Source organism: Myodes glareolus, chromosome 3 (genome assembly GCF_982192425.1).
Source record: "Myodes glareolus chromosome 3, mMyoGla1.1, whole genome shotgun sequence".
NCBI classification, from domain to species: Eukaryota; Metazoa; Chordata; class Mammalia; order Rodentia; family Cricetidae; genus Myodes; species Myodes glareolus.
Genome location: NC_142028.1, coordinates 25,798,469 through 25,821,149, shown reverse-complemented (window position 1 = coordinate 25,821,149; position 22,681 = coordinate 25,798,469). Strand labels below are relative to the sequence as shown.

Below are 22,681 nucleotides of genomic sequence, written 5' to 3'. Positions count from 1 at the left end.
GTGTGAGAAAGAGAGAGAGAAGAAAAGAAGGCTGCTAACACTTTGTGGGATTAAAGAACATGCATTTGGGAGACAAAGTCTAAAGCTGGAGTGACACCGTACACTTTCTGTTTTATATTTTTTTATTTTTAATTGTGTGCATGCATGTGTGTCTCTGTGGGGTATTTTCATAGGAGTCAGCTGTCCTTGTAGGTCAGAAGAAGCTGTCAGATGTCCTGAAGCTGGAGAGACAGATGGTTGTGAGCTGACTGATGAAGTGCTGGGAACTCCAGTCCTCTGCTCGGGCAGTATGGTTCTTAACCGCTGAGCCATCTCTAGCTTCCCCAGACTGTACTTCTTATTACTAGTTACATGATGTGGACAAGTAAATTAACCTGTCCAAACCTTGTTTTTCTTTCTATAAGATGGAAAAGATAGTACTGAGTTTCTAGGTTATCTTAGGGTCTGTGTAGAATGCAAGATCATGTAGAATACATGAACTGAACTGTGTAGTCAATGATGTTTGGCTTTCATCTCCGTGTCTGATAACAAAACCCCTAAGAGCCTTGGAATCTTCAAAGTGGTGGATTTTTCTCAATAACAATAAGTTGTCTGAAGACTGAAGTCCCTAGGGAGCTTCATGGGGGCTTGTCACTGGAAGAACTAAGGCAGGACTTGAGAGCTAGTGGGGACTAGGAGGACCGAAAGACTGACGTTAGTTTGTTACTAGCAGCTAACAGCTTCATCAGCCGTGTCCATGCAATGAAATCTCCATGAAAACATCAAAGAGTTGAGTTCAGGGAGCTTGCCTGCTGAAGACACATGGGTTCCTGGAGTGTGCTCAGCAACATCCAGGCCTTGTCCTGTGACTCTCTTTATCTGCAGCCTTTAGATTCAATAGGTAAATACAAGAATCTCTCCAAGGTCCATGGGTCAGTCTGGAAGGGGGCTGTGCGCGTCAGGATTCACAACTACTGGGCCAAAAGTCCAGCTGAAGCAGCCTGGGTTTACAGTCAGGCCTCACCCTCTGTATCTGACCCCATCTCCAGGTAAACCAGGTCAGAACGGAATGCTGGCGCCAACACAGTCAATGCTGGGAGATGGGTGCTGCGAGTGACCCTACTTTATAGATCTGGACACTGAGTGTTAGTTCAGGCAAGGAGGTGGGGGAGGGTCTTGAGGGGCAAGTGGCAGGGCCATGGCCACTCCTGGTGGTAGAAGTGGCTTTAGGGCTTTTCTGCAGAACTGAGGCCAGAGGAAGGTCTTTGTTCTAACTTCTCCTTCCACTAAGCCCTTGGCTACCTCAAGTCACTGAAATGGAGAAAAGTCAGAGTCCTGGTGTGGGTCATGACAGCCTGGAGCAGTCCCAGATCTATGCACACTGTCATGAGACAGTCACCAAAGAGTGGGACATCCACACAGTTAAGGTTGGGAGCCAGTGTCCGATCATTTCACAGCGTCCTTAACTGAGACAGCGCCACCTGCTGGCCGCTCTCTCTGGCAGGCCAGCTCTAGCCCAGGAAGGAAAGCAGGCCTGAGAAAGGCATGAACTCAGGCTCCCCCTCCGCCAGGAGTACTTTGCAAACACTAGAAATGAAATGAGATTGTGAACTAAGATAGAACTCTGCTGCCAAAGAGCACAGCTGGGCCACATCTGTGCTCACCTCATGACAGGTATTTCTAAAGACTCCATTTTACTTAGGAACTTCCTTGGCAGAACTCAGCGCTTGACCCCATTGCCCTCCAAGCACTTTTAGGGAACAGGCTCTAGAACAAGATGAGCCTGGCCTCCATTGGCGTTCCTTTATACTCTGGGTCACCTTGAACAAGTCACTTGACCTCTGAGCCTCTCAGGCTCACTTCTCTCATTTGCAAGAGAAGAGGTGTCTGGTCTGCCCGCCCACAGGCTCGCACACACCCACAGGCTAGCTCCTATGTCCTTTGGAAGCACCGGAAGGCACACACACATGTGGCACACCCTTGATTTGGGGTGGCTCTGACCTCCTCACTGTCCTCATCACTGCTGCAGAGGGATAACCAGGAAGTCAGAGCAGTGACCCTGGGACTTCCGCTTTAAAGCAGTGTGTGTGGATGGGGAGGTTAGTTTGAAAGTCAAAAAATGTTCAATTGCATAATATAAATTGATGTTTGAAAAATTAAAAAAAACATTATTTTTATACACAGGAAAGGAGCGAACTTCAACATATCCCTAAGTAAAGTAAGGATTAGCTCTCCCACCTGCCTCAGGCATGGATGGGCAAGGGAAGGGGCATCTCTCTGCCACCCGTGCCGCCACATGACAGATGAGTGATGGGGACAGCGCTTCCATGCTCACAACTTCAGGGTTGGCTCATCCACATCTCTACCAACAGGATGGTTTGGTTCCATCTGGCTGCGCTGGCGAGGCTCAGGGCCTGCTCCTCCAAGTGTGGCAGCTGGTGGGGGACAGTGGTAGCTCTCTTGCTTTTATGACCTTGAGGCCAGCTCACCCACCTGCCTCTGGTGTTCATGGTGTGTGTGTCAGGAGACTTTTATGTGTGAACTAAATGAAGATTAACCATTTCTCACCAGTCCCGTTATTCCTCAGTAGAGGCTTGTTGCACAATTTACATTCAGAGTTCTTAGTGTCTCCCACTGAGACAGGAGAACCATTGATCTTATATAATTTTATTTGCCGATATTTATAGAAGAAACAATTGAACAAAGCAGGAAAACCCACAGGTTGACAGAAAACAATTCTGATCCACGCATATGTCCCATTCTGTCCCCTAACCATGTACTATGGAATCATACAGCTCCAGAGACACATGTACAGAGGGTGGAGAGCCAAAAGCTATGTGGGGGATTGGGTAACTGTTCACAGCCACATAGGAAACAGAGTAAGTTTCTCATCATAAGCCAGATAGCAAGGTATCCTTGACTGTGTCCACACCCAGGCCTGTTCTTTACCAGTGGCCATGGCCATCATTTGCAGACGCCAATTTGTTGCAGTGAAGTCGGTGACCAGTGCAATGGCCAATGAAAAGACGACAGTCCCTTCCATTAAGGGACTGTATCTAGTAGAGGCAGGAGGTACACAAATATTTACAAATCCTTGGGAGCAGTGGGCAGGAAGCCTGGTTCCACTGAATTCCTCCTGAACTCCAGGAGGGAGGAGATTCTCCTCTTTCACTGGATGATCCGAATCCATGGCTCTGGGGGCGGGGTCTGCTGAGCTGAGAGCTACCTCTGCCCAGGTCTCCATGGAGACACCTCCGTCGGTCTTAGTCCCTGGTCATACTCTTTACGTCAGCCTCTTCCAGTGCCCCTTGGGGGACATCTTTTGGTGGAAGCCGAAGAGAAGGATGGTGAGACCAACATGGGAAACCATGGCTGCTTTGAAAGTCATCTGTGAGGGCTATTTGGTGAAGAGATGGCAGAAAGAGTGAGCAGAGACGGCCACAGACTGATCCTAGAAGAAGGGAAGCATAGGAGGAAAAGGGGCGAGCATCAGAAGTCATCCTGAGGAGGAACCACACGATTCCCCGGGTCCCTCTTCCTTAGGCCCCTTGTCCACCAGCAGAAGGAAGAGCTCCCACTGTACAGAAAAAAAGCCTCCAGTCCCAGCCCATGATTCCAGGAATCTTCCCAACCCTTCTCCTGATCAGCTACCCCATGTGTCATCCAGTTTTGTCATGCTAGCTCTGACGATGAGCCAAGGGACTCCCAGTCCTATGACGGACACCTTAGACTGCCATCAGTGTCTGCCAGTGACGGCCCCTAAGCCTCAAGGTACTCAGGCACCTGTGTTTGGTCAGCAGTCATGGGTCACAGGACGTTTGTGCTTAGGGGTCATTTAGCTGAAGCTCTCACGCTGTAGGTGATGGGAATGAGCCCTGGGTACCTGCTAAACATTTTCTATCATGTTCATTTATTGTGGTTAGCTCAAAGAGCAAAGGTGGTAGCTACTGAGACTCCAACATGTAGGGAGACCAAGGAAGACGCTGGGATAAGAAAGGCCTGTTCAGGATCATGTGTCAACACGACTGTAGCTCAAAGCCTAACTGAGGGATCAGCTCAGGATCCTGGAGCTAACAGGGTCTTCTCACCAGTCGGAGGATGGAGGATGTTTCCCTCACAGCTGGGCACACTCCCACAAACCTGTAGAGAAAATCCTCAGTAAGCTTTCACCTGAGATCTGGCATGAGCCAGCTAAGCTGATGATGGAGAGCCGCCTGGGGGTGCAGGATACTACGTGAGTGTGTGAATTATTCCCCCACTCCCACCCTAGCTCACTCTCCGGCTATTGACTGAGCTCCTGGAAGGCCACCTTCCCTGCCTCCAGGAGGCGCTAAGGAGCGGCAAAGGCCTGGCCTCATGACCCCAGGGAAAGGCCAGCTCTGAGACAGGCTATGCCAGCACAGAGATGTCCATCTCCCAAGCTGTCACTCAGCCCAGCAGCGACCTGCTTCCTGAGGGCCTGAACCTCCACAGGGACATCACTTACCTTCCCAGCCAGAACACACTGGATTCTGGCCCACCAGTTGAAGAGCATGGTACCATACTAAATAGACACACTGGAAAACCTGATTTAGGTTCTTGCAGAAGGAAAACCTTGAGAGGGAGAAGGGAACTGTATCCATTCTTGGGGTCTTCTTTCTCCAGGCTCCTTTCCTCCTGGAACTTCAGACACCCCTTTGGGAAGGACAGGTGATTTAGTTATTTTACTGAAGGAAAAACTAAAACAAAAGATGGTATACCAAATACATTATGACTCTAAAATCATTTTAAACAATACATAATTGTGGTGATACTTTGTCTGTGATCTAACAAATAAAGCTTGCCTGAAGATCATAGTGTGGAGCTAAACAACGGGTTAGCCATAGAGGCCAGGCAGTGATGGCACCCACCTTTAATCCCAGGACGCGGGGGCAGAGGCAGACAGATCTCTGTGAATTCAAGGCCACCCTGGGCTACACAAGATTGATTCAGTCTCACAGAGAAACACAGCCAGATGGTGGTGGCTCACCCTTTTAATCCCAGTATTTGGGAGCCACATGCCCTTAATCCCAGCACTAGCGAGGAGGAGACAGGAAGGAATATGGCTGGGCAGAGAGAAAAATGAATATATAGCAGGCAGAGACAGCTCAAGGCATTCAGTCTGAGAATTCATGGAGACAGGATCTTGACCCCTTCAGTCTGTGGACTCAGTAGAGGTAAAAAAATCTCTCTACCGGCTGGCTCCTTTACTTCTCTGATCTTTCAGCATGTACCCCAATATCTGACTCTGGGCTTTTATTATTAATACCAATTAGACTATACATAGCCGTTTGCAATTTAAGCTCCCGCGGCCTCTGCCTTACAGATAAGGAAACTAAGGTTCTGGAAGTTTAGATGATTGTCCAAAGTCACACAACTAATGAATGGCCAAACTGGGATTTGGGTAGTCTGGTTTCAGAGACTAGGATCCTTCCGACATCTCACCCTTCCTTCTAGAACCCAGGCAACAAGACCTGTAAGAGGCTTACAAGAAAGAGGTCTTTTATTTTCACACTGCCACATGTGAGTTATGGTCTGATCCATCCACGTGGTGCTGAAGACCCTCCGGGTTTCCCAGCCAGGCTCCTCCCCCACTGACATGTAAAGACGGCTTTGCTGTCTGATGGTCTTTGCCGTATATTGCCTTTTAGATTGTTCATTTTCCTTTTAATTTAATCTAGAATCCTGTTGCTATTGGGCAGGAGGTATCGACCTCCATGCGGGTGCAGAGATGAAGAGTGAGGAGCCCAAGGTAGGGAGATGCTACCTCCTCAGCATCTCTTTGTCCAGGTACTGGTGCCACGCTCCAACATCCAGCTGAAGGAAGGCACCTGCGCTGGATACCAGGAATGACATCCGGACCTGCTCCAGACAGGAGTAAGGGGAGGAGTTTTTACCTTGCAAACAATTCCCTCGCGTCCCGGAATCCGCAGCACTAGCACACGGTCGCCATCTGCTGAGCGTGAAGGGGAAGTTCAGTGAGACGACATGCTACAACAGGGCTAACCAGGGGAGTCCAACTGCCACACTGCCTGTTTCTATGGGCCTTCTGCTCCCATGGTGTCTACCTGTTCGCAGGCTGATGGCCATTAGCTTGAAAAAGCAGGGGAGAAACGCAAAAGGACTTTCGAACATGCCAAGCCTAACCTTGATCATGGAAGGATTTTTGTTGTTGTTGTTGAAAACTTAGGTTGTTAGCCAAGCCTGTAATCCCAGCTCCTCGGGAGACTGAGTCAGGAAGATTACTAGTTCAAGACTGACTGGGAGAGTTACTAAAAGGCTCTGTCTAAAAAATAAAAATGAATAAAAATGGAAAGAGCTGAAGACACAGCTCTATGGCAGAGACCGTGTGTGGTGTCCTAGGTTATTCAGTCCCCAACCATGAAAAAGGCTAATAAAAGTAAAGAGGAAAGAAAGGAAGAGAAAAGCAAAGGGGCTTCTTGGTCGCTGTACACAGGGTGGAGGCTGAGAGTCTGAGTTGGATCTGCTCTCCTGGGAGCTGTTTTCCTCACACCGAAGCCCTGCCCAGGTCCCATGACCCTACACTCATTTTCCATCCAGTGGCTTTTCGGGCCTCAGACTGAACTTTCCAACCCTCAGCTTCCGCTTGAAATAGAACCACAAGCAATAATGATGCGATTTAATAAGCGGGTATTGTAGCTCTCCATTTATAGATACAATCTGAACCCCCACCCCACTCCCAGGAAAGTTCCATGTCACATGACAAGGAACCAGCAGAGCTGACATCCAAACTGGTAAAGTCCAGGGGAGCCTTTGACGGCCCCCTGTTCAGAAGGCTCCGGGGACACCAGCTCACACGGGCGGCTCGCAGTGGTTCTTCAGGCACGTGTTTTTCTTCGTAACTTCCTGTCGTGTCCTCAGTCCCAGCCTTAGCTCCAGCCCCCTGTCGTTAAGAGGCTAGCAGAAGGAGCTGAGGTCAGCCAGGAGCCAGGCAGTCACGAACCTGAAGGAAGGGGACAAAGTGGAGAATCAAGTCACAAAGTTTGATCAGGACACTGACACCCATGGCTGGGAAGACTGACACTGAGTGACACTGTGAGAACACTCCACTGTGTCCAAGATCACGTGTGTGTGTGTGCGCGCGCGCGCGTGCATGCGTGCGTGCGTGCATGCGTGTGTGTGTGTGTGTGTGTGTGTGTGTGTGTGTGTGTGAAACTGGAGACCACAACTATGGACCCCTCGGGATATCTACAAAGTATGACGTTGACATCGTCCTGCTGGGCACCAAGGGGCTGGGTTGAACTTTAGTTTGCACCTCCATCCTTCCAATACACAAGGAGCTCAAAGTCTGGCTGAGGACGGAAAATGCACTCCAACCTCCAAGGCTGGTGCCAAGGAAACAGGAGTTGTTCTATAGGTCAGAGACAGACTGAAGATGGACAAACGCCAGCAAAGGGGAACAGATACTGCTTCAAGAATATGGCACTCAAATGCGCTGAACTCCTGGGGTGGATGGAGATCCCTGACTAGGGATGCAGGCCCTCACCAGAATCAAGGGAAAGGAGGTGGTGCAGGAAGAGGCTGGAGGCTGGTTAAGGAACATGGCTTCTGCCATTTATTGATCTACTATTTATTTATGATAAATGGCAATATTGTGTTGGTTAGCTCAACTGTTGTCCATATGAGCACCCTTTTGGGCACCAAGTCACACTGGCAGAACACCTGCCTCCAGGGTCATGGAAGCCAAGGGAGCTACTGAGGATTCTGTGCAAGAAGCTAGCATGGGTGAGAGGGGGCGTGGCCAAGGTTTAGAGTGGCAGCAGGCAGGGTGGCTGGCTCTCCCAATAAAATGACAAGTTCTCTGGGGCACACTTTGTGTTCTGTGGGGTATCAGTGTCCCCCACATGGTACCAGCCACTCTACAGGGCCTGTTTTTATTTAAAGAGGTTTGCTAAGTCACAGGCTCTGCCTTTAAACTTGGCCATTTGGGAGGGAGACAGAAATAAGTCACAGAGCAGAAGAAAAACCAGAGCCCCAAGGTGGCTCCTCCACAGGTTCTGGAGGTGGCAGAAGGAGGGGCAGCCACGACCCTTCAGCCTCAGAAAAGTTGTCAGTCACCCACGAAGGTAGTGTAAGATCCTTTGGTGTTTGGAGTGGGTCACTCTGCCATTTTGGAAGAGAGTAAACAAATAAGAAAGGGGCAGGTGGGCCTGGCATCATCCGGCCGATTCACTGGCTCCTCTAGAGGCTATGGATACGTAGCCAGAGCACCTGGCTACGGATGAGATAGGGGTACAGGCTCTATAGTCACAGCAGCTCGCTTTGTATCCTGCCTCTGACTTCCTGACATCTGTAATGTGCTTGACCCCTCTGCAGCTTCGGTGCCTCCCCCGGCAGTGTGATGAGGACCTCTGAGCCCACTGCAGTTTCTTCTGACTAGCACAAATTGTTACTACCTTTCCTGAAAAGCTTTTTCTGACACCCCAGGGCCTTGCCCAGAGACAGGCGTTGCCCCTCCTATGTGCCCCCAGCTTGTGTCTTTAACTGTCTGTCTTCCCTGACTCATAATTATCTAAACCAACTGATGCCCCTGCCTCTGTCCCCACTGGGAGCCTCCTGGGGTAGGCGCTGTGACTGTCACAGCAAAAGTTCCTTGTGAACCTGTGGAGCAGTGGTTCCCAAGGATCCGAGGAAAGGCCCATTTATGAGCTTAGAGAGCTGGGCAGAGGTTCGCAGCAGCAGGCAGAAATGGTAGTGGCCATGAGGTCTGGAGCCATGGTGAATCCACACATCTGTCTAGTCGCCAGGCCTTAAGCCTGCTTCCGGTTAAGGTGATTCACCAAGGTTGGTCACAGGGGTAGAACGGTCAGAGGTAACAAGGGAGTCTCAGGCATGACGGTGCCTCCTCCAAGGCCTTCTGACTTATTCCTTAGGTGCCCCCAAAAGGAATGGACCTACATCTATCAGAATATGTGACCTGGGAAGAACCGCAGGCCCAAGTTGTAGGCAAGGGATCCTGCCAGTTCCAAGGGTCCCTCTGGGACTAAAACCAAAGGGCCCACTGTTGCCTGGAGAAGCTGAGACCAAGGAAGGTTCTTTAGTTCTCTGGGAGTGGCAAAGGGATCAGAAGCCAGGAGTGTCCCTGAAATCCAGAGAAGCAGAGAGGGACAATGGCTGTCTGGATGACTGTCCCCCCACTCCAAGCCCTCCCCTAGCTGGCTCCAAAGCAAGCTCAGCCCCACCTCTTAACCTCAGAATGTCAGGTAGGCCGAGTGAACAAATGAACATTCTCATTACCCAGCACAATCTCCTACCTCTGTTGCCTGAGGCCTGGACTTTTGTATTCCACAGCTTTCCAGGGCATGCCAAGGCAGCACCTGTAAGTAGAAGCAGGGTTTGCATCTTGTCTAAGCCCTTGCTGCCTGCACTTCCTGCCTCCTTCTGTGAGTCTATGACTCCCCTCCCCATCTCCCTGACATGGCCACTGGTTTCCAGACTTGCTTTGGGATATTGGACACACACTGTCCATATACCACAAAGGCACGCTATTGGCCACATTGGTCTTTGTGGTCACCCTGGGTTGCTCTATTTGAGATTTGCATTCCATGGCAGAAGCTTCGAGATGACAGGATTCAAGGGACAGGGTTATTGATATGTGCATCAAGTTAGGGGTGGAGGCCAGGGCCACGCAGGTGCAGAGGAACCCCCTCTTCTGTTTTCCTCTGGTCTCATATCCAAGGCTGGCTCCGACGGAGCATCCCTGGCTCCTTCCACCTCCCACAGAACCCTCTGGTCCTTCACTGTTTACTTACTCCTCCAGGGGTTGCCTTGGTCCTCAGTGAGAGCCACCACAATTGCTGCTCCGGCTGTGCAGGCTGACAGGAGTCCGGCTGAAGCTTCCTCTGGCCCCACCTCACCTGGAAGCTCTCTGACCCTGCGCTCTGGTCTGCGGGTGAGTCCTATCCCCTCACACACTTGCAGGCATACACACATACACATGTATTCACACAGTCACATGTATCACACACTCATATGCATTCACACATGCAGGCCCACAGATGTGAGCCTGTCCCTCATTGGCTGGAGGTCAGAGGGTTTGAGCTTATTTTTGCTCTTTCAAAGCTGTTGACATCAGGTGTAATTACTTGGTGTTTCGGACATCAAGATGGCCCATAGAGGTGGATCCGCTCCACCCTGACCAAAGGTCAGAGAATTCAAGCTTATTCCTGTGCTCTTTATTTTAAAATAGGAGGATTTGACATTGGGAGTGGCTGCCTCCAGGTCACATGGTCTAGAGTGTGTTCACTGCATATTCCTGCCCAAAATTGCTTTACTCAGGAAATAATGGTTTGATGTCTCAACAACTGAAGCAAGTAACTGTTCTGGTTGTCCTTTGTGTCATGGTAAAGCTGTCTTTTGCCTTCTTCCCCCACTTATGTATAGGGGTATAAAAGCGTATGAAAATTAAAAGCAGGCGAATTTAATATTCAATATTCACTGAGTTGCCCTCTCGGTTCTATCCTGTGTCTCTGTATTTCTTTCACATCTCTGTTCCTCCTATTTAACATTCCCAATCCACACACACCCTTCCCTGGAACATACAAACCCGTCATGGCTGAATGGTGGCAAAAGTCACCCCAAAGCCATCTGTGTCCACTCTGACCATACACCCTGCTTTTCTTACAGTCAAAGAGAATAAGAGGCACCAGAGGGACAGGGGACAGGGGTCAGGAGGAACTCAGGGTAGACAGTACACAGGAGACGGACAGTCTTCTGCTGTCCCAGTGTGGACTGTCTCAGAACATCTTCTCTTGCAAAGGTGCTCTTACCATGTAGACATGAACTCAAGACTGACCTGGGCTACATGACAAGATCTTGTCTCAAAATATAATAAAATATAAATAGATAAATCATCAAAATAAAATCAGTGGCACTACCTAGAAGCTGTGTGCACAGACATCCCCAGCACCCTGTGGCCTGTCTACCCCAGCATAACTCCTGCTTCCTGTCCCAGTGTTGCCTCTGTTTCCTCCCTGCCCCTTTCTCACAGGGATGAAGGATTAGGCCTCTGTCTGTCTCCTTATCTCTGAATAAGATAATTCTCCTTATCCCCGCTGAATCCTTATCTCTCCTTCAGTTCCCCGTGTAGCAATGATCTGCAGGAAAGGTGTAGTCACCGCAAACACTGGATCACCTCTTCCTCCCACGACTTCCCCTAACCCGCACCTACAGAGTTGAGACTAAAATGGCCGTCTATAGCGCTCTCCTACATACATGCACCCTCCTCACTTCAAGACAAAGGACAGCACCCCAGTGGAGGAGCCAATCCAGTCTGTGAACACTTGCATCTGGCTATACAGTGACCCCAGGGCATCTCCTCCAACCAGGCTCTTTACGAAATAGTGCCTCAGTTTCCCCTTTCTGACAGGCTGTGCGCTGTAGCCCTGTAAAGACTTCAAGGACCATGGCTAGGAACTCTCCAGTTTCTACACCTGGGGCCAGGACAATGGCACGATCTCAAGACGTGGAAAAGACAGTGACTGCCTGGAACCATGTCAGGCTGCACCTGCCGGGCTACACACACCTGCGGGTACACACTGCGTTTGCAGTCACTCCTCTGTGCCCTTGACGCTGCCTGCTCAGATCCTCAGCTGGTCTCCAACCAGAACACAAGGCCTTGCTCCCGTCACCACCCTATCATGTGCCACTGTCACATTTGAAGTGTTCCAATAGTGTCTGCAGGTGGCCCTTGCTCCAGAGCCTCCCGCCTGAGACCTGTGTACTGCTCTGCACACGGGCCAGTCTCATCCTCTTATTTCCTGACACTCACCACCTGCTTCTCCATGTCTGACACATGCTTGCTTTCTAACTCACATCCTGCTCCTAAGTCCCTTGTCCATCTGCAACAAACCCCGCCCCACTGTTTCTGCTCTTCTTCACACCCATGCCAAGCATTGTCAGTACTGCACAAAATCTAATCTTAGAGATCAGGTTGTGAATTCCCTGTGGGGATTGAATCACTGGCTATCCTGAATAGCCTGATGCAAGTGTTTTAGGACCAAATCCTGAGATGATGTTCTTGGAAGGTAAAACTCTGCCATCTGAAGACTGGGTGCCATCCGCTGCCAGCCCTGGGTCTTCACACGCCCAATCCTTACAATGACCATGGGAGTCTTGGGAGACTCCTGAAATCCTGAGACGTCAACTTACTTTTGAGAAAGCAGGTCAGTTCAAGAAAATGGGGCTAGATGTCTACTGGGAAGTCCAGTGCTCACTGAGCCTCCCCCACCCCCACTAAACGCTCCCATCGACTTATGGGCCATCCACACTAGGGAGAGGTGTGTCTATTGGCATTCCACACTGAGAAGGAAGCGTGACTAAATGCTGTCCAAGAGCTCTTCCCACCCCCCAAAAAACAGTAGAAAGACCCTCATGCTTTGCCCCCAGCCATGCTTAGCCCACCTGCTCTCAGAACAATTGCTTCAGCCCGTGGGGAGATCCTTGGTCATCTGCCCTACAGTTGAGTGGGTCAAGCCATCCCTGGGGTTCTGCCCTGAGGCAGAGAACTAGAAACTGTTCCCACAATTAACTTTCACTAATGAGGGAAGCAAAGCGCAGAGAGGTTAAGGAACTTGTCCAGCATCACACAGTTTGCAAGTGGAGAGGCTGAGATTTAGGTCCAGACAGTCTGGAGGACAGAGACACACACTTGGTAAGTGGGGTGCACTGTGTTCACTGGGTCAGGGACTGTCCTTCAGGGTGGAGAGTAATCAACCTTGATGCATGTTCAAAATAGTCCTTTCCTGTTGGATCTGACAATCATCCAGGGCAAGCATCCATAAAGCCCTTCCTCTTCTCCCTTCTTCTCCCTCCTCCTCCTGCTTCTCCTCCCCTTCCTCTCCCTCCTCCTGCTCCTCCTCCCCTTCCTCTTTCTCCTCCTGCTCCTCCTCCCCCTCCTCTCCCCTTTCCTCCTCTCCCCTTTCCTCCCTTCTCCTTTTTCCTCCTCTTTCCTCCCTCCTTTTCTCCTTTCACCCCCACTACTTTGCCTCGCTCTCGCCTGCATTCACACCTTCCTTCCCTCCTCTATTCCATCTCTTTTTCCTCTCTCTTCTCCATCCCAGTTTTAACCTCTTTCCTTTCTTCTTCCTTCCCTCCTCTCTCCCTTCCTCCCTCCCTCCCTGATAACTCCTTTTTCATTGAGATCCTTGGGATACAGAATAGACAGACCTTGGCAGTCCTTTGGGGAATAGGGCACCCTTGGGAAATGGTCCTCAATCCCATGCAAATAGGAGGATGTTTCTGTCCCCCACCACCAAATCCCTCATTGTCATAGAAGAGCACCCTTGGTGATTTTCATTAGATCTTAGAAATGACTATGGTAGCAGCGAAGACAGAGTCAGTCGATGTTGTGTTCCAGCTCTTATTGGCCACCATGCTGGTGTTGCCCAGGAAGACCTTTCTTAGGAACACCACTACACACACACAATCAGCTCCTACTGATTCTGTGTCTTCTTCAGTCTCAAAATTAGTCAAGGCTGTGCCTCTTACATTCTGTAGGCTGCCTCTCTGGTCACAGCAGAGTTTCTCAGGGGCAGACCCTGTCTTGGCGAACTCAGGGGAATCTGCATGTTCTATCCTTCTTCCAGAATCTAGCTCATCCAGTTCTTTCATCATCGTCTTGTAAGCTACCTCAACATTGTTATAGAATGCCTTGCTGGAGGCTGTAGAATTAAGCACAGATGTAGATGAGCATGACTTATTCAGACTGGAACCATGAAGTGGGTGGAGCCAGGTTGGAGGGAGTGAGCTGCTTGTTGGTTCCTAGTTGCTCAGTCCCAGAAATAAACACACAGAAACTGTATTATTTAAATCACTGCTTGGCCCATTAGCTCTAGCTTCTTATTAGCTAACTCTTACATATTAATTTAACCCATTTCTATTAATCTGTGTATGTTTACATGACAGTGGCTTACCAGCAAAGTTTCAGCATGTCTGACTCTGGCGGCTCCATGGCTTCTCCCTGACTCTGCCCTTCTTTCTCCCACCATTCAGCCTAGCTTTCCCTGCCTACCTAAGTTCTGTCTTGCTATAGGTTCAAAGCAGTTCCTTTATTTATTAATCAATAAAAGCAACATATAGACAGAAGGACCTCTCACATCAGAGCCAGACCGGGTTAAGGCACCTGCCCTGCCCTGCAGGCCTCTGAAGTATGCTGCCTTGGGAGTGGTCAATGAGCAATGGTTCTGTTTCAAAGCCAAACTGAAACTGTGTGTGTGTTGTGGGAAGGGGTCTCTGCTCTAGGCCACTCTTTCCCATTCCATATAAGTTACTCATGAATAGAACCTTCCAGAAGACAAGAGAGCATGTAGGCATACGGCACAGCTTCCCTCAAACACCATGCATCTCTGCATCCCTGTCTTCAACTTTCCTCACACCCAAGCCCATGGACACACCCATCTCTGTTTTCCTTTGTTCTTCTTACCTTTGAAACTCAAAAGCTACAGGCAATTGAGAAAGACTGAGGCAGAAGCCAAGGCTGAAGCATCTCTATGAAAAGATGAACAAGGAAAGCCTCCAGAGAGGCAGTGGGATATGGGAACGTGGCATAGGATGTGCCCACTTGAGCCCTGCCTTTAGCTGGCCAAGAAAGCTTCCCTCAGAACCCTGGTGGCCTCTACCCCTGGTGCTCATCACCACATAGCTTCATGTAAGCCTTCCCATGCACTGGGAGAAAGCAGTTTCATGTTGTGTGGGTGGAAGCTGGCAGAAGAGTCCTGCCCAGCCTCGTATTTCTTACGGTGATGGACATCAAACCCAAGGCCCTGTGTTTGTCCAGCAAGCTCTGCAGCTGAACCTTAGCCCCAAGCTTGTTTATTGGTTTGCCACTAGAAAGCTTCCAGCACTTGGCTCCTGGTGGGGGCAGGGTGGGATTGTGGTATCTGGCAGAGAAGAGAGAGCTAATTGTAAAAACCACTCACTCGCAGGTGCCTCCGAGGGCATTCCTGCCAGCCTCGTGGCTGCCATAATGAGTTTCTGAGCATTGTGGGCTATTCCTAACAAGGATAACTAAATCATTCATTTCATTACCGACAGGGCTTGGCAGATAATTGCGCAAGAGGCAATTATCATCATCCACGTTCCAGGAAGGCGTGTGACCAGCTGATCCTCAACAGCCGTGCAGAAGGAAAGAGGACACAGGACTGAAAGCACCCTGGCCTTATGCCTGAAATGAGCTAGGCTTCCAGGCTCATGGCTTTAGGCAAGGCAGGGAGGGAGAGAGGCGGAGAAAGAGGTAGGGGCGCAGGAGGGAGAGAAGGGAAAAGGAACTAGGCAGGAAGGGGGAGGAAAAGAGAATCAGAAAGGGAGGGGAAGAGAGAAAGAAAGGAAGGGAAAACAATGAGGGGAAGTCAGGGGACTAGGAAGGGAGGGAGGGGAAGAAGAAACAAAATCAAGGAGGAGAAAGGGGGAGGAGAATGAAAGAGAGAGACAGGGAGAAAGAAGAGAGAAGGAGCTGAGAAAGGAAAGAGCTGAGAGAGGGACATGAGAGGGGGAAGGATAGAGGGAGGGGGGAAGGAGAAAAAAGCGAGTGAGTAGAACTGGGGGGAGCCAGAGAGAGATGGGTTTGCACCCGACACAGGGGTCTTCCTGACATTTCTTTCCTGATTGGTGTAGTCTGCTTAGCCTCACTCCCATCTCCTCCTCCCTGCAGACCTGAGAGCCACAGGCCTGCCATAGTAACTTCCTAAAACATCAATTTTGTCTCCTTAGCCTCCTGACTGAGAAATCCTCCTGACTTGATCGTGTCCTTGATCTCCAGCTTTCAAATGCAGCTCTCGTCAGTGCCCAACTCCCCCCAGTGAGTCAACAGACGGCAGGACAAACAAAATGCATGTGTACCACGGAATACTACTCAGCCATGCAAAGGAATAAAGTACTGATACATGCCACAGCGTGGACGATCCTTGAATATTACGGTAAATGAAGGAAGCCAGCCATAGGAGGCCACATATTATAGGATTCCCTGCTAGATAAATTGTCTAGAAGAAGAAGGTCTGTTTTTATCTCTCATCAGAGAGACATAAAGTTGGCCAGTGATCACCCCAAGAAAGAGAAGAGAAGAAGGGAGAAGATGGGCAAGGCTATAAATAGGGATGAGGTTTCTTTGGGGAATGATGTGGACATTCCAGAAGGAGGGATGATGTCCTCATCACTCTGTGGCTCCACTAACAGCCACTGGGTTATACTCTCATGGGATGGCAATATAAGTAAAAATCTTCCTGTGATTTATGGTGTAGAAGTTCTCAAAGGCTGGACATACGGAGTCAGACACGGTCCATCCAGTGCCTTGCTTATCAGTGTTGCCATAGGAATGGAACAAAACAGAAGCCATTGAGATTTAATACTACACCCCCTCCAGGGTCCTTCCGCATCTCTAACACTGTGTGAGCCTAAAATCCACACAAAACTGTCCACTTATTACCTTTTCTGTAAATTCAACATGTTATATATAAGCTTAGAAGCCATGCTTTGGAGGCATGCATATACATAACAAGTCTGTGAGCTTGTGAGCCTATGACAGGCCTGAAGCAAAAAGTATCAGCATATGCATAAGTAAAATAAGACATGGACAATTCAACAGTCTGGGGAGTCTAATTAACCCAGAACTCTACCCGATAAATAAAAGCAAAATCAATAAAATTGATGCCTTGGAATAATACACTATTATTATTCCCATACATCATTACATTGTGGGATATTAGTAAACTGTGTGAAGATACATCACTGTGGTTGGTTTAATAAAGAACCAAATGGCCAACAGCCAGGCAGGAGGTACAAATGGGACTTCTGGTCAGAGAGAGAGGAAGTAGGAGAGAAATCTAGGCACAAGACAGACACCAGGAGAAGCAGAACAAGCAAGACATACAGAAGAGAAGTGACAGCCACGAGTCACGTGGCAGCATGTAGATGAATAGAAGTGGGTTAATTTAAGTTCTAAGAGCTAGTTATGAATAAACCTAAGCTATAGGCCAAGCTTTCATAATTAATAAGAAGTCTATGTGCCAATATTTGGCAAGTGCATGGCTGGACAGAAAAAGATTCATTGCATATGGTGCCTGACATGGGGCTCAAATATCTAAACATAAGGTGTGAGAAAGCTAAGAAAAGTTCTGGACAAGGAGCTGGATGTGGACTCCTAGTTCTTCAGTCTCTCAGGTGGGTTGGTACTTGGCAGTATATAGAGGTGTGGCCCCCAGCTGCTGCTTGTAGGCTGGAGCCGGCTGCAGGGCCATGCACTAGCCAGAGTTGCACATCGCTGGCATGGTCATTTAAAGTTTGTCTCACAGTCAGAGAATGCTGCTGGTGTGCAGTAAAGTGGTCCAGACAGAGAAAACTCTTAAACAGATACAGTAAAACGTGGGTATGGACAGTCATAGAAAAATACACAGTTAAAAAATAATAAAGTAAAATCTTTAAAGAGAGAGTAACGTCATATATAAAATAAGCCATGCAAACATGGGAAATACAGTGTCTGGATCCTTTATGCTGTTCTATTGACTTTGAATTTTTTAAATGCTAATGAACAAAAAACAATAGCTACTGAGAGACATTGGATTTTGGAAACTGTTAAAACAACTTATATGTTTATGGTGTGGGATTCCCCTCTGTATGCTATGAATATGGTTTATTGACATTGGTTAATAAAGAAGCTGTGTCGGCCTATGGCAGGGCAGAATATAGCAAGGTGGGAAATCCAAGCAGAGACAAAGGAGGAAAGAAGGTGGAATTGGGGAGATGTCATGTAGCTGCTGAAGGAGAAAGACACCAGAATCTTACTGGTAAGGCACAGCCTCATGCCAATGTACAGAGCAATAAAAATGGGTTAATTTAAGATACAAGAGCTAGCTAGGAATATGCCTGAGCCATTGACCAAACAGTGTTCTAATTAATATAGTTTCTGTGTGGTTATTTGGGTATGGGCAGCCAGGAAGCAAAAAAGTGCAGTCTCTGTCAACATATTTAAAATATGTCTTAACTTCAAAATGAAAGTCTAAAAATAGGTTGCATTGAGGGAGAGGTTATAACTTTGTTTTATTACCACACCTATCCATAATTCCAGTTCCAGGGAACCTGACACCATCTTCAGGCCTCTAAAGATACCAGGCACACATGTGGTATACAGACTTGCAGAAAAAAACCCAACACATATAAAATAATAAAATAATTTAAAAAACAAAATAAATAATGATAATACCTAACTAACATTGGACATTAAATTTGTTTTGTTGTTATTATTATGGTTATTGTTATTATTATTAATTTTCAACTTGCATTTAGAGACAAGCAACCTGACAACCATCATCAGCACTCACCATCACAGACCCCACTGCCAATGTTCCTGCTGTGGCCTCTCCACTGCTAGCTTGGAGGACAAGAGAGAAGAAAGATGGATGGTGATGTGTGGGGTGCAGACAGTCATCCCAGCAGTGATGAAGTAATGGATTATTGCGAGGGCATGTCATCTTGCAAGCTGGAGTGGGGGCAGCCAGTTCCTAAAGCCCACACCCCAGGACAAGAATGACTCTGCTCATCTCTTGCTTTGCTATTCTCTGGAACATCAGGTTATGGAAGCTGGGATGGTCACCTTTGTCAACTTGACACAGCCTGGAGTCACCTGGGAGGGGTTGTCTACATTAGGTAGACCTGTGGACTGGTCTGTGAGGAGTTGCCTCATTTGTTCAGAGATGTGAGTAAATGGAGTACAGTGCCATTCCCTAGGCAGGAAGACGGGCCTAAACTGTGTAAGAGTGTGTGAAGAACTCATGCTAAACCAGGCGAACAAACAAGTGAGTGCATTCATTCATTTCTCTTTGTCCTTGTCTGTGGATATGGTGTGACTCACTCTGCTCTTGTCTGTGGGTATGGTGTGACTCACTCTGCTCTCGTCTGTAGATATGGTGTGACTCTGCTCTTGTCTGTGGGTATGGTGTGGCTCTGTTCTCATCTGCAGATATTGTGTGACTCTGCACTTGTCTGTGGATATGGTGTGACTCACTTTGCTCTTGTCTGTGGGTATGTGTGACTCACTCTGCTCTTATCTGCGGATATGTGTGACTCTGCTCTCATCTGTGGATATGGTGTGACTCTGCTCTTGTTTGTGGATATAGTGTGACTCACTCTGCTCTTGTCTGTGGGTATGGTGTGACTCACTCTGCTCTTGTCTGTGGATATGGTATGACTCTACTTTTGTCTGTGGATATGGTGTGACTCTGCTTTTGTCTGTGGATATGGTGTGACTCTGCTCTCGTCTGTGGATATGGTGTGACTAGCTGTTCTGAGCTCTTGTCACTTGTAGCCTCCCCGCAGTTATGGGCTGTAACCTGAACTTAAGAAGCTACAAAAAAATTTCCTCTTTCCCCAAAGTTTCTTTTGTCAGAGTACTTATCACAGCAACAGAAATAAAACCGGGAGAAAAGCACTAGAATTCCCTAGCTGAAAATCATCTCTGGGCAGCACGGCCCAACAAAATATATCCTGACTCTTAAATCTCCTGGGAATGTAGCCACACCTCTTTCTGAGGGGCTTCTCACATCAGCACAGGAACTGGTTATTGGCACACTTCCCAGGATTCCTGCTTTTCTGAGGCCTCCTCCAACAGTGGCCCCTGGTTGAGTTAGACGTGTGACCTTCCTTGACCAATGTGACACAACCAGAACACCACAAGGACATCCACACTGGGGTGCATTCTCTGCTAACCTCATGGGGTTCATGCAGTCTTAAGTCACCACGTGGAAGTTTCAAGGACACAGGTGGAGTCACCATTAGAGAGAAATGCCTGACCAGTCTCTAGCTGGTTTCAGAGGACCAGACATATAAGGGAAGATACCACTGTGGGCATTATAGCTCCAGTAACAATCAGATTTAACAGAACATCGGCCCCATCCATCCCCTTAAAACCTCAGAATCCAAGGGAAACGTGACAGTATTGTCTTCTTAAGTCTTGCAATTTGAGGTTGTTCCACAGCCACAGATGATGGAGCTACTAATGACAGCTGGATCTGAGCAAGATGTGTCAAGTTCATTCTTAGGATTTTATTTCCTTTTTTTCAATGAAAGGAGTGTTTTTGAGCCACCTTTCCAAAAGTCAGACCATTAGCTTGGCTGGAATAGAGCCGCACACGGCAAGAGAAAGCCCCAGGGGCTGCATGCTCCAGTTCACTCGCAACTCATGAGTTCTGGGAGATGGCTTGAGGGCTTTCCAATGACATGCCCAAGGTCACAAGACTGCTAGGTGGAGGAAGCAGGCACCAACTATCTAACTCACTTGTCTTCCAGGTCTCTTCCTACAGCAGGGTCTAATTATTGACACCACATCAAAACGGAATGTATGTGGAGCCAGGAATCAGACCCTGGCTAATGATGGCAGGAGCTTCTTGCATCTCCAAGAGGAAAGGCAAAATTTAGGAGCCAGAAAATACCACACTGGCAGGAATGCCAGCTCCAGGTGTACTCAGGCTCGTCTGTGTGACTTTAGGGAAAAGCAAAAGGAAAATTTTAGTTTTCCAGATTTTGTGAGGCCCATTTTTCAAGTGTCCAATATGACACTTTGACATGTGTGTATATTGTGAGCTGACTGTCACATTCAGCAAATTCACATCCCTGCTACTCAGTTTGTGTGTCATGAAAACATTCAGAATGTCTTCGGAAAATTAAGGTCACACTAGCGTCATCACCCATGATCACCATGCTCTCTCCACGGGACTCCCCATCCCGCCTGGAACTTAGAACCCACAGCCCCTCACCATCCTACTTTCTATTCTCTATACCTGAGGACAACTTTAGGTTCTCAATGTAAATGAAAACACACAGACACACATGTGCGCATGCACGCACACACACACATGCACACACACGAGCACACACGCAGGCACACAACACATCCGGGGGCAACATACTTGCTTTCCTTAACACAAGGTTTTCGAAGTCTACATGTGGTACAGAGTACATTAGCATCTCCTTTCCCTTCCAGGTTAAAAATGCTCCATTGTTTGTATGTACACGCGTGCACGCGCATGCACACACACACACTTGTATCCATTTATGTGTCAATAGACTTGCTGACTCTAGGTCTTGGCCATACTTCACAGAGCTAGAATGAACACAGAGGGCAAGTGTTTCTTTGATCTGCTGGCTTTGTTTTCTTTACATAAAGACGTGAAGCCAAAGTGGGATAGTGTACGTAGTAATCAATGCGTTTTTCATATTTTTTTTTTTTTGGAAATGAAACACTCCGTACTGCCCTTTGTGGTTATGTCTACATTGCCACCAACAGTGCGTGGCCGCTACTTCCCACATCCTCATCAATGCTTGCTAACTCTTGTTGATCGCAAGCGATTCTAACGGACATGCTGGGTAACTCACCGTGGTTTGGGCTATCTGTGTTTAATGACTGGTGAATGTACTCACCCTTCGCATACCTCTCAGTCATGTTCGCGTCTTCTCTCGAGAAAGATCTCTTCTAGGGCATTTGCCCTCTTTCAGTCAGGCATTGTGTTTACTTAAAGTTAAGTGTCCCGTGTCCCTTTCCTGTTGCGGACGCTAGCCCCTAGCAACTTCAGGCTGGAAATCTTTTCTCTTGCTTTGCAGTCTGTCTCTTCGCCCTGTTGCTTGTTTTGTGACTATCTGGATGTCTTAGTCGGATGCAATGTGTGTGTCTGTTTCACTTGTTACCCATGTTTGGGGACAGCAACCATCGCCTCAATGAAGGTCAAGACATTTCCTGTTTTCTTCTATTAGGCTGGCACTTTCAAGGTTTATGCTGAAGTCCTTATTTATTTTGAGTTTATTTCTGCACACAGTATTGGGGTCCAGTTACACTCCTCGGCACGTGAAGTTGCCAGCACTGTTTATTGTAAACACCTCCCTTTAACCTATGCGGCTCCTTTAGAGTGAGAACTTCACACAAAGACCTTACTCTTTGTATACAGCCGCCTGTTTAGTGAACTCCTGGGATCTGAGACAGGGGAGCTGCCTGGTTCTCAGCTCTTTGGGAGAGGCTTCTGTGTATACAGTCGCTCAACTTCACATTTCAGTGAAGTTCAGAGTCACAGCCACGAGGCTGCCAAGCCCAGTGGGAAGCAGCAGCAGTTGTTCCCAACCTTGCCGCTAGGGGGCAGATACTTCCCATATTTTCAAGGCAGCACCAACCACTCTGCCAGCCTCGCTGCAAAGGCACCTTGGGCATCAGGCTGAGCCGAATGTTAAATGGCTCTGCCAAGATGCATCCAACTCAGGGATTGCCACAGAGGTACCACATGGAGAAAAAAAAAAAACACTTACTCTAGGTGCATAGGACGAGCTGAAGTGGTCCTTACTTGTTCTGTTGCTGAGGAAGGAGGATCCCCTAACCTGAGTCAACTCAGACCTTACAGGGCAAGCCCCGGGCTATTCTTATTTTCTCTGCTTTATTCTCCAGTCCCCACCTCATTGGGATTCCTAGCCGTGGAAGTAGACAGGGCTCAGCAGAGGCCAACGGCAGGGACCACAGCGAATAGCCTGGGTGAATGTAAGCAGCCAGGCTCTCATGAAAGTAAAGGCGGCACAGACGGCAGATGCCCTGGGGACAGAGGGCCATGCCCGGCACGATCCTTCCACTTAGTAGCTGAGAGGTGGTTTCATGGTTAGGCTAAGGTCATTGTCACCATCTCTCACTGACTATGGGGCC

The 22,681-nt window shown here is 48.4% G+C and overlaps 1 long non-coding RNA gene across 2 annotated transcripts; it reads right to left on the bottom strand.

Annotated features, from left to right (window-relative positions):
• Positions 1 to 2,630: 2,630 nt before the first annotated feature.
• LOC125406937 (uncharacterized) lies at positions 2,631 to 12,802 on the bottom strand. 2 transcript variants are annotated; one of them, XR_015001017.2, is made up of 3 exons: positions 9,273 to 12,802; positions 4,068 to 6,961; positions 2,631 to 3,430 (listed from the first exon to the last, which is right to left on the bottom strand). It is a non-coding gene; the product is annotated as an uncharacterized LOC125406937 (long non-coding RNA). The 2 variants fall into 2 exon arrangements; XR_015001016.2 differs by having other exon boundaries at positions 2,631 to 6,961.
• Between the last annotated feature and the right edge of the window lie 9,879 nt (positions 12,803 to 22,681).